We start from the raw sequence: 12757 nt of genomic DNA, 5'->3' as shown, positions 1-12757 counted from the left end.
ATTCCCTGCCCTTGCCTTCCAAGAACAAATATATTTCTTTGATTGGGGCGGGGCAGGGAGGAGGGAAGACCAGAAATAAAAGCATTACTTCCTCAACAAAAACCGAAAATAGCAAAACAGCTTATAAAGAGTGCCCAGCTGGCACTGGCTTAGGTAGGGTAGGAGCAGTTGTGTGAGCCTGAGAGGACACAGGGCAGTTTACTTTAGATGGCTGGGGGGGTGGATGCCAACAATCTTCACATGCTCTACAAGAAAGCCGAGCAAAATAATAAATCTCAGGGCTGTTTATAATCAAAGGGAGGAAAAGGAAGCCGTTATCTACAGTGGAAATTTACTCCATTTTTCAAGTTCTACTTGTGGTATGGCTACCACACCAATTTCTCAATAGTAAGTTACGACAATTTCATTTATAGGAGATGATTTCCAAAGGGCCCAGAGAGCTGCAGATGGTACCTCGGGGGCCCATCTGTTTAAGGATGGAAGCTCAGCTCAGCACACACCATTACATCACTCTGACCTTCCTCAGTAACTTCCTATCTGACAGAATCGAGATGTCTGCGCGGTCAACAAGATATTTGTGTTTGTCGCCAGCCTCGGGCTTTGGCTCCTGATTAGTTTTTAAATCATTGTGCATCCAAACTGAATAGGGCCACTGTTCGCAGCTGGAAGGCCGTCCGCTGGGCACAGCCCCAGCTCTGTGGGCTTTGGGAGTGACTGCGGTCCTCTCGGCATAACTGCAACTCTCTGGTTGCTCATCCTCCTGCCCTTCCAGAGCTAAAGCTGCGCTCCTTGGCACCCTCTTTCCTCGGACGACCCCTGGAAAGGGAACAGGGGCGTTGGGAGGTTTTAGGCTCTCCCCAGTAAATGCTCTAGCACCACACATCCCAAACTCAGGGGTACGTTACTGCCCCAGCCCGGACTCTCACCCTACATAATGCCTCCAGTTGCTCTGACACCAAGATAACTATTATTTCCCGGACACTCACAGATACCAGAGCATCCCGGTACCCACAGGCACAGGTACGTGACAGGCAAGCACGCTCAGGTGATCACACCGCTCATCACGTTAGGACACAACCACAAAACCTACGTCCTCTATAACTTTTCATCTTCCCCCACACTCTACAGTGTGCAACCGCAGACGGGTGTCAACTATGAAGGGTCCGGTACCTGCTAGACAACCACCTTGGGAGGCTAGGGAAGATGAAGGGGATTAGTCGGATTGGGGAGGGGACAGCATGGGGGTTCAATGAGATAGAATACATTGCATCACATATATGGAACTGTCATAATGAAGCCCATTACTGCATACAATTAATGTGCTAATAAAACATTTAGAAGATGTACTTTTTCTTTAAACAGGCTCGGTTGTATGACGGGAGGCATATGCACTGATGTTTGCAGCCCTAAAGTACTTTCTAAAGTAAGATAGATTCATGGGCAGGTATATAATGAGTCAAGAGAATATAATCACAGATGTAGAGTATAGAGAATGGGGAATCATTGTCTATTCATTTCATGCTTCCCCTCATTTGAATGTCCTCATAACAAAACATCATCTTCATGACTCCATCATCCCACTAACATCCCTCTGCTCTAGGCTCTTGGTCCAGGGTCCCACTTTGTAGCTACTTGTCCTCTGTCTCCCTGTGTTCCTTTGGTATCTTATAGTTTTCTTTATTTCCCTGTTTTGTTTTCTTTTTTTTTCCCCCACATCCTTAATGCTGTTGAGGAGTCCTGGTCAACTGTTTTGTTATTGTTGTTGGGACATTTATTTATTTATTTATTTATTTATTTATTTATTTATTTATTTATTTGGTTTTTCTCAAGACAGGGTTTCTCTGTAGCTTTGGAGCCTGTCCTAGAACTCATTCTCTGGACCAGGCTGGCCTCAAACTCATAGAGAACCTCCCGCCTCTGCCTCCAGAATGCTGGGATTAAAGGCGTGCACCACCACCGCCCAGCCTCTGGTCAAGTATTTTATAAAATGTTTCTCAGTGGGTTTTGTCTGGCTTTTTTTTTTAATCACAAAAGTTATTTAGAAAAAAAAAGTTTCATATAAAAATATAGAAGACCCAATGCTACACCATAGTCAAAGATGCCCTTTGGGTAGGGATGTGGACTCCTGTTTATAGACCCTTTCCAAGGCCTCTAATGTGATGCTGTTTCCTCGTGTGAGCACCATGCCAGTGTTGTCCTGTTGCCCACTGGCTGCCATCTCCACATATTTATCCATCACGAGACACACAGAGGGATCAAGGGTCTGCAGTATCCCTTGTACATGTCACCACCACTTAATTTCAACGATAACTTCTTTTCCATAAATTTCTTCAGCTCAGGAGAGTAGGCCTAGCTCGTGGCAACTCCTCAGCGGGTGGCAAAGACGCAGGCCTGTCTTTTTTTTTTTTTTTTTTAAATGGCTATACCAGGCTGTGGATTTGGGGAGACATCAGGTTAAGGTCCCGCAACCACTGTATGCCCACACTGTCACAGGATGGCTAAACACCAGGTTAGTTTTGACGGCTCAGCTAAGAGACAGCTGCTGTAAACTCACTTTTCCCTTCCCATACTCTACCCCTGAGAAGAGTCACCAAACTCAGCCTCAGTGTACCCTCAGTGAGCTGCAGGGACTTCAGCCTTAGGCTCCTGAAGGAAAAGTCTACAAAAACTATTTGAAATTCTTCTATAAGAAAGATGTCTCCTGTCTTAGCATAAATTTCATGCCATGTGAATACACATATTATGCTCTGGATTATTATGCAGAACCACACTATTTATTCTGTTGCTAAAGTTAGCTCTGGATACTAAGAGCTCCTTGAGGTTGGCTCCTTCCTCCCTCAACATGCCCACATCCTTTGTTTTGTGAGCACTTCCTTATTTTCTGGACACACAAGATGCTCCAGGTCTATAATTACACATCCAAGGAGTCCGGGTCACTGGAGAACGGTACCCGTAGGGTAAAGATACGGGTGTGCTTGATACTATTATATATCATGGCTGCTAGGTCCTCATCATTCCTGTGTGCGTATCAGCCCAATAAACAGTAATGAGCTAAACCCAAGTCCACACCTAGGTCCCCAACTCTCATCCCACCAGACAACGAACATCCCAGCCTGCTTCCTTGCTTATTGTAACATCCCATAATCCATGCATGTGTAACCGAACCCCAGAACTGCTAACCCATACCACACGTAACTTCACCAACGATAGTACAATGTGCTTTCCTTTTTTTTTTCTTTAGATTTATACTCAAACTACCATTCTTCAGAGTGAACTAGGTCCCTATGCCTGGTGTCACAATCTTCAGGGTCACCATCATACAGCTAGACTCTTCCATCATAGTCTGCCTCTGAACACACACAGCCCACATTCACAGAGAGCTACTGTCGAGGGTCCGAGCTGAGTACACTGACATTCTCTCGTGCTTATGTACATCCCATGAAACATTCCTGGGGGCACACATGTTGTGCTTTACCCTCAATGCTATGACTCTTAGACCTGGGCAAATCACCCAGTGCCTAGCTCAGTTCTGGAGTGCAGAGATTGCGCAGATATTAAGAAGATGAACAAGCTATAAAGAATAGTCATTTTATGTTCATTTAAAGCAGTTTAATGGCTGGAAGATATCAAATAAAATTTGAAGGGCAATTTTTATCACAATGTTACCTAAAATTCAGGAATAATAGTTATAAATTTAATGCTATTCCTAACAGACTAAAAAGCAAATTACACACAACTGTTGGGAACCATTTGAATATATATTGGTATGTGATAAAAATATACCACACTTGTGTATTAAAAAAAATATGTAGTCAAATAACAAAAAAAGAATGGCATACCACTTAGCATATGTCTGTGGAAAGAAAAACATTGAAGGACACATACTGAGCTATTTCTATGCTCCTTATTTTTCCTCTCTTTAAATTAAAATTAAGGAGCCTGCTTGCTATGTGGAAAACCATACAGGAGATTCTTCTAAGATATGGAGTATTGATCTCAACAAAGAATAAAACCAGCTCAGTGTTGCACGCCTTTAATCCCAGCACCCAGGAGGCAGAGGCAGACGAATCTCTGTGAGTTTGAGACCAGCCTGGTCTACACAGCAAGTTCCATGCCAGTCTGACTACAAAGAGAAGCCCTGCCTCAAAAAAAAAAAAGGGGGGGGGGGAGAGGACAAGTAGAATCAGCAGCTGTGCCCTGAACTCCAGACAGTCTCCAGAGCAAAGCTAGACAGAGGCATGGGACAAAGAGCAAAGGTCCAAGGGGCGTACCCCTCAGGTCCGCTGTCACCCAGGAGGAACAGGGCAGGGGTGCAATATTGCTTCCTATAGAGAGCAAGGGTAGAACTGGGGGCTGTCTGTAGAGTATCCAAAGACACGGGGAGTTTAAAGGACAGGAAAGATTTAATGAAGGCAGGGAAGGGAAGTATTCCTCGGTCTAGGAGATGTCTCATTATTCACCCCATGAGAACCCAAGAGGTTCCTGGGCCAGAACATCAACAATGGGTCCTTCACCTGCCTCCAGGCCATGCCCTGGGAGGAAAGAGAAGATTACCTGTGGGTATCTGCCTCCAGCGGAGCTAAGAAAGCTCAAGTGGCTGATACTGGGATTAAAATTTTTACACCGGAATTTACACCCCACGTCTACAAAACATGCTTTGTACCAGAAACTGCCCCCGTACACAGGAACCTTCCATTCTGCTGAAGGCTTAATGGGAGCCAAGCCTAATGCTCACTTTCAATCATTTTCAGTGCATAGCACTGAGTCCAGTAGACAGCTACCTCTAGTCCCAGATCACATAAGGCTGGACAGAAATACAGGCTGATCTCATACAGACAGGCTGTGCTATCAACATAGGGAAACTATGGAGTTGTGAAGGCTTGGGAAGAAGTTGTATGTGCTGGACACTTAGTGAGACAAGGCAGGGTGTGTTACACGTGCCATCTCTTTCTCCTCACAACCAGCGAGGAAAGGCCTAGTCAGCACACACACACACCCACAGCTCAATGGCAGAGTCTTTACCTTGAGTGCACAAAGTTCAATGCCCCCCCCCCAGCACCCAGAAGACAGCTCACAACTGCCAGGAACTCTAGCTCTAGGGGATAAGACACCCTCTTCTGGCTCCCAAAAGTTCTCAAATACTCTTGTACATGTATAACCATGCAGGCACGTACACAGGTAGAAATAAATAAAGCTTAAAAAGATATCAGGTCTATTCCTTCCTCAAGAAATATGCTTCCCCCCCCCAAAAAAAATAACTTATACATAATACCAAGATCTCAAGGTTAAAATCTGAAGCATAGCTAAACATGGCGGTATACATCTGTAGTCCCAGCACTCAAGAAGTAGAAACAGGAGGATCAGGAATTACATGGAAGAGTTCAAGAATGGATGTATCCTATTTCAAAAAAAAAAAAATCAAGAAATAGCCAAAAATAATATTCTCCATTCCCAAAGCACTAAAGACAAGGGCAGGGGGGGTTGTAAGCTCCAGGCCAGACTGAACTATACAAGACCCTATATCAAAGAAAAAAAACTCAAAGTGGACATTGAGCTCTTGCTTTCTTCTCCAGGGAGGGTTAACCTAGTCTGTTCTCCAAACAACACCACTCCCTTCCCGCCCACCTCTGCCATACCCTACTAAAGACTCTGCTCCTCACCTAACTGCAGAAATAATTAAAAAACTTTCTTGATCTACAAACCATAAAATAAAAAAGGTTAGGCCAGCTTCTGCCAGTTTATAATTGCTGATGTTCTGAGACAGAATCTCTCTGGCTAAAATTAGATCTGTGTAGCACAGGCTCTGCCTGTGCCAATGGGAAAGTTTCTGACATTAAAATGACTTCATCTTTTACACATTCATTAAATGATAGAGAATGATACTGCTGTGAGGCTCAGGAGGAGCCTCCACAAAACACGGCTTCATAAGACACCTCTTCACATGTCCGGAGCTGTCCTTCAGAGCGTGAATGGACGTCTAAACAGGACAGGTCCGTTAGTAAGAAAGCTGTGCCCAGCAGCTTTCTTTACACCAGAGGCTTTACCTGCATCAGAAGGCAGTCTCCACCCACCCTGAGGCGGCTTCCCCCACCCACTAGAAGCCTCCATGCCTACTGTGCTACATGAGCAATGACCTCACTCCTCTCTCGCTGTGAGACACTCTTACGCTCACACACATAATGTGGCTGTCCCCTACTAACTTGTTCTGTGTTAGCTTGACGTGTACCCCAGCCCAAGAATGTAGGTGGGTGAAGAGACAAGTTCCCTTCCCTGCACTTTCAGGCACTCAGAGATACCCCAACATGTCACAGTTGAGCATCCTATGCACACTCAGGACAACAATCCTAAAGAGGGCATTGAAAATTAATATTTAAATTTAATAAGAAGTTTTAAGGTGAAACTTGGGAAGGAAAAATGTTGGCTGGTTGAAACAGAGTCTCCCTCTGTAACCCAGGCTGGCCTCTGATTCACAGGCATCCACCTGCCTCTGCCTCCTGGGTACTGGGACTATAAAGGTGTGCACTACCATTCCTGGCTACGTTCACTTCTTTAAGACTGAGGAAAAGAAAATGTTTTGTGCTTATTAAAATAAAATATAGAATTATGGAATGTATAAGTGATGACGAACAGTACAAAAATGCCTTTTTAAGAAAAAAACTACTCAATCATACCAACCAAATATCATCTGAATTCTTTCTGTAGCTCTGTGTGTGTGGGCGTGCTCAATTGAGCACTATCTTGGCATAGTGTAAATATGTAACAGATACACAATGCAAGACATAGTAAGATGACTCAACAGGTAAAGTCACCTGCTGCTAAGCCTGACAACCTGTTTGATCCCCAAGACCCACATGGTAGAAGGAGAGGCCTTGACACAGGTCAGGTCACCCTTTGGCCTCTACACGCCTGCTGTGGCACTCACCCACACAAAAAATAAATACAATTTTTAAAAAGATATGTAATGCATACTTTAAAAAAAAATAAATGTGATGGTGTCATTTAATAAGCCCCCCCTTCTCCAGTGGATACTTCCAAAAAGCCCCAACAGATACAAAAAAACCTCAGCACCAAAGCCTACCCATTTTGTTTCCCCTAACACACACACACACACACACAGACCCCTATTATAAATTAGCCACGGTAAATGATTAACAACCATAACTAACAATAAAACAATTACAACACTACAATAAACGTTTGTAAATGTGTCTGCCCCTCTTGAACAAATGAAGGTAAATACTAGGCATTTCAGTTGATGCACTTCTGAACCATAGAGAGTGGGATGGCGGACAGGAGGGACACCCACATGGATCAAGCTGCGAGCTGCGGCTTTTTACCTCAACCGTACACAGAAGATACCCGCCCTGTCAGCCCATGGGGCTTCCTCTGTCACTCAGGACAAGTGACCAACTGTGGTGCCTATTTACCAAACCAAAGCACATGCTGGCCACCAGGCTCACACAGTACCTGTGGCTCCTCTCACTCAGCCCTCTCTCCCACCCCAACCCTAAACCTCTCCAGCACAAGGCCTTGGCTTCCCTTTCCCCTAGCTTCTTATTCCTATAAAAAAAAAACGGCCATTTTGGTGGTGCATTCTCTTGGTTCTTTTTGTCCTCTTGGTTCCCTCCCTCCCTCTCCCTGCTCTCTTCTCCCTGTGAGTCTTATGTCTTCCTCTCTTCTCCACTCTTCCTCTGTCCCAAACTCCACCTACTCTCATGGTCCAGTTTTGTCTGGATTCTTCCCCTCACATCTACAATAAAAACCTCCCTCTCAACCATCCCTAGGAGAAGGTATGTTCCTGTTCTCATTCTCTCCCCCTGGACAGAGCCGCCTTCTTATTCTAGCTTGCTTTGGTCACGGTGATAAAATGCTTACCAAAAGCAACTTGAGGGGGGAAAGGGTTTTACTTCACTTCCACTTCCGGCACACAGTCCACGGTTGAGGGACGCTGGGCAGGGAGCTCAAGGCAGGAACTAGAGCAGGGACCATGGAGGAACGAAGTTTACTCACAAGTCTTCAGGCTCATCTTTGGCTACCCTTCTTAGAAAGCCCAGCCCTTCTGCCCAGGGAGAGCTGGGTCCTCCTACATCAATTAGCAATCAAGAAAACGTCCCACAAACCGAACTGATACAGACAATTCCTCAACTAAGGGCCCTTCTTCCCAGAAATGTCAAGTTAATAACCAAGGTTAGCCATCCTACTACTAGTACAATATTTTAGTTACCATGACGGTCGAGCATTGCACCGTACGGATGACATGTTTCTCCTCCAACTTTGCTCTGAAAATGAACATTTCCCCCGACTTTTTGGTACTAAATCATGCGGTAACCATCTATGTGATACAAAACTGTGTGCACCTGTACAGTTATGTCATTCTAGAACCAGGATTTCCATTTCAATGGTTTGCATGAATACATATGGGCAGACTGCCTGTAGAACTGTCCCCACTGGTCCTCCCAACACTGGCAGGCAGCTCTCATGTTCCCAGGACCCCTACTAACATGGGAATTCTTTTTAATCAACGCTTTCTTTTCATTAGTATTCAGTGAGCACCATCCAGATGCCAGGTCCCACCTGAAACCCTCCCCAGTTCCAGGACTGGCTCGAACGAGGACACTCGCTATAGGCTCAAATATTTGAACACTTGGTCCCTACTGGGAGATGCTATTTGGGGAGGCTTAGGACATATGGCCTTATTGGAGGAAGTATGTCACTGGAGGGGGACTTTGAGAGTCTAAAGCTACCTTTGCAGTTGTTCCTCTGCCCTGAGCTAGCAGCTCAGACGCAAGCTCGCAGCATCCTGCTCCAGTCACCATGCCTCCACTCTGCCACCACCAACCCTTAATCTCTGCAATCACAAGCTAAAATAAAATCTTTTTTTTTTTTTTCCGTAGGTTGCATTGGTCAAGGCCGTGGCATCTGACCACAGCAACAGAAAAGCGACTACCACGGTCCTTAGCATCCAAACTTACAAAAGTCCTGTGCAAACAGGTGCCCCAAATACATTACACCTGTGCAACCTGACACGCCACTCTGGGACGGTAAGGCTCAAGGTCAAGGTAAACCTTGCTGCCGGAGCACGAGCCCAGTTCAGCAGCAGCAGCAGAGCACAAGACAGCTCTTGCGCGTCTCACAAATGCCAGCTTCATGCATCCTCCATGCTGAATCATGCTGAACCACAGTAAAACCTCTGGAAGATTCTGATTTCGAGGACAACGGGAGGCTGCTGGGCTAGAGGTCAGGAGAATGCTTGAGTCCAGCATCTTGCAGGTAACTGTTTTTTTCCGAATCTCCTCTTGGCTGAAACGGCCCAAAATACCCACCACCCCCACCTTCCAGTGTCTATAAAGCCTAAAACGAGCATCTATTCTTTCAAGAGTGCCTGCTGAGATCTTTCTTGTGCCCTGATTCTGAAGGCAAAGAAGCCATGCCAGCCCCAAGCACCTAGAGAGAGAAGAGAGCAAAACAGCCAAAACCAATTGGGATACAATAGAAGTGGGAGGGGAGTGGGGAGCAAGTGAGGACCCAGACACTGAGAACACCTGGGAGATCAATGAAGCCCTGTGAGACAAACGCCCCTAAGTCATGCAAGCTGGCCACAACTGTGTTCCTAAAGACACAGGGCGGCTAGAAGGGAAGGAAGTCATGGCCGCCGCCTTAAACACATAATGGTATTCTTTTCTCCCCTTTTCCCAAACTTTACCAAGCATCATTTAACATTTATAATTCTTAAAATATTTTAATTGCTGCGAGCACAGATGGAGGCGTGATTAATTCTGACTGAAATAATGTATGTGAAAGGTGGGAACTCTAAACCCCCCCCCATGAATGGTATTATTGTCAGAGCACGAAGTAACCTAGAATTATGCATAATAGCATCACAGACTGCAGCATGGGTTATTTTTGTGTTCTGCTCCTGGTTTCCGGCTCACCTGATAATGTACACCATTAATCATTTCTTTACAGTATTTCCTCTAAACGTCTAAAAAAAAAAAAAAACAGCTGTATAGTACAAAGGGTCCTGTAAAGGCATGGCTTTCTCTCGCCCCAGACTCTTGACTTTTGGGTTGTCTTATTAAACAGTAAACTCTACATTTACGTTTTAAGCAGAAGTTTACACGTAGGTATTATTAACATTTCATCGTGGTACTGCATCTGAACCCCAAAGCTGTTTCTCATCTCTAGTCCTGACTTCTTTTTTTCCACTGTGCTTCTAAAGCCTGTGGCCAACACTCAGTATCTCATGAACTCCACCTAGACCCCCACGGGTACCTCAGTGTTAAATGTCCCAAACTCACACTCCCAGCAGAGAGAATCTCTCCTACTCCTGCATCCTTCTCTCGCACTCTGGAGCTCCCCTTCACCATTATTTCTACCGAAATCTTGAACAGTACTCTAAACGGCTCCTGCTTCCTCCCCCTATATACCTATCAATCAAGCCGCTTTCACCTTTTCATACTCTCCATGCCCACTCCTAGCCAAGATCAAGTTACTATCTTAACCATGCAAGAGTCTCACTGGCTTCCAGGTCTCCCTTCTGCGCTTCCTAAATCTTTGCCCCTTCTTATCTTCAGTCTACATGAACACAAATTTAAGCGAATCCCTTTCCTTAATCCCTTCAGAGAGGCCATCACCTACAGAGCCACGTTTCGGTTCTTCGGCAAGGTCCATGAGGCCCACCAGTTAACACCACACACCAGGCTCTCAGGGCTCCTGTCTCAAGACTGCCTTCCTCCAACAACCTACCCGCCCCTCTCAAACTGAGTGGAGCTCTGAATAGACCCGCCCATTGCTCACGCTGCTGTTTTACGACAACCCACCTGGAAGGGCTAATCTTAATTTGACACACCTGGGATGAGTGACCCTTCACTTAAGACTTGCTTTTATCAGATTGGCCTGTGAGAGAGCCCGTCTTCGGGGTATTTTTCTTGGTTGCTGATTGACATAGAAGGGTCAAGTTATCACTAGGGTACCACTACTAGGCAGGTAAATTCAGTTTATAGGTCACCAGGCAGAACTGAATAAGAGTTTGCCATTGATTTGAGAGCAGGGCAGCCCATGAGTGAAGTAGACAACTGGGCAGTTGTAGCCTGTGATGGTGGGGGTAGCGCCCTGGGCCACCCAAAGGTGCCGCGCACCGCATCCAGCATGTGTCCGTCCCCTGTCCCCCCCGCCCCTCCCCCCACCCCCACCCATCCCCCTACCCCCCCACCCATTCCCCCACCCCCCATCTGTGCTCTAATGCGCTAGAATCCAGTTCGCGAGCTTGGGGCGAGGGGCTGGAGGTTGAGGAAACACACACAGAGACAAACCAACACATGGACCTCCCAACACTGGTACCAAAAAGCCCTCTTTAAAAGCACCATGGAGGCTTAAATACCCAGCAGTCAATGGCCAACAGGTGAAAATCCCATCCTCTGATCTTCTAGGGAAGGCACAGCTTTTAGTAACTTCCATTAGAAGGCTCTAGACAGGGAAGAGCAGCTGAAGGCCAGGACTCAATTGGTACCAACACAAAGGTGTACATAAACCTGGACAAAGAAAGCAAAATGGTGACGTCTGGCAACTATGACCTGCACTTCAAGCCAGCACCATCACCAGTTTGGCTCATCCCTGTCCTCTGACAGTCAGGGAGAATCTCCACATTAGGTGTGTTAACGTGAGGCTGCGGCTCTGAGTGAAAAGGTGTCCTCTGTTATGAATAAAAGATGCTGCCACCATTAAAAGATGTTTTTAAAAGTAGCTGAACGTGAGTTTGTGGCTAGACCAGAAGCACCCTTCCTCTGGGGCTTCAGCATCAAGCTCCTGCCTCGGGCTCCTGCTCTGTCTCTCCTTTATGATGGCTGTAACCTGTAAAACTAAATAAACCCTTCCTTCCTCAAGCTGCTTCTGGTCACGGTGTGCACCACAGCAGCAGGGAAGCAGACTCAGCTCTTAGTCCAGGCAAGGACGGCTTCAGTACAAACTTGTCTTGCAAAGTTTCAAAGAATCTGCCAAGCCCTGGTTCGAGGAGCGGTCCTGTGCTCTGCTCCAACTCAGCCTGGGTCTTGACACTTAACCTCAAATGCGCGTGTGTTGGCCTTGCCCACAGATGGTAGGTGCTTCCAAAAGAGAGACCACATCTTCAGCCTTGTGGCGCTTCCCAGCACCTACTATGTGTCCAAACCTGTTCCAGGTGTCCTGGATGAAGAGTTCCCATCAGGACAGTGATGCCCTGTTATGGATGAAGACGGAAGCTCCAATACTAAGAGACATCTGTGATGCTAAACTCGAGTCCAAGTCTATGTAACACCACAATCATCACTCCTTACAGTTTACCATTCCCTTGTGTATTTAGGAGCTTGGAATGTAAAGTCCTGAAAATACGGATGAGTTCACATTATGGGAAATCTAAGTCTATTCCCCCCAAATGTCAGTCTGAAGCCATCTAGAAACGACAGTGAAACAGAAAGCACATTGTGAACTAATTTTGTAACTAGCCCCACCCCCGCTTTTAGCATATGCAGACAAGGGCTTTAGGGAGGGCAGTTCAAAACCCAAAGGACACGTCATCTTCAGCAGATACAGTAGCTCAGCTTAACCCACCAGTCAGCTCTCCCGATGAACAGTCCTTCATTTCCCAACTCTTTTTCCCCACACCCCAACTCCACAGCATCTGTAGGCCCCTAGCACTCACTGTGAAGGACCTCAGAACCAGAACCCGTAAGGATTTAAAAGTGGATCCCTTTGGAACAGACACAGCAATCCCCGCAAACAC

General features: G+C 46.1%; 1 protein-coding gene and 1 pseudogene across 7 annotated transcripts in view; both read right to left on the bottom strand.

Moving 5' to 3' along the window:
- The window catches only part of Tanc1 (tetratricopeptide repeat, ankyrin repeat and coiled-coil containing 1), a 230642-nt gene that overhangs the window by 197841 nt on the left and 20044 nt on the right, over window positions 1-12757 (bottom strand). The window lies entirely within an intron of this gene.
- On the bottom strand, window positions 2093-2343 carry LOC148118716 (small nuclear ribonucleoprotein G pseudogene; annotated as a pseudogene).

Source organism: Myodes glareolus, chromosome 21, assembly GCF_982192425.1.
Source record: "Myodes glareolus chromosome 21, mMyoGla1.1, whole genome shotgun sequence".
In the NCBI taxonomy this organism is placed as follows: Eukaryota; Metazoa; Chordata; class Mammalia; order Rodentia; family Cricetidae; genus Myodes; species Myodes glareolus.
The sequence above is the reverse complement of the archived record's forward strand: the minus strand, read 5'-3'. Positions and strand labels throughout refer to the sequence as shown.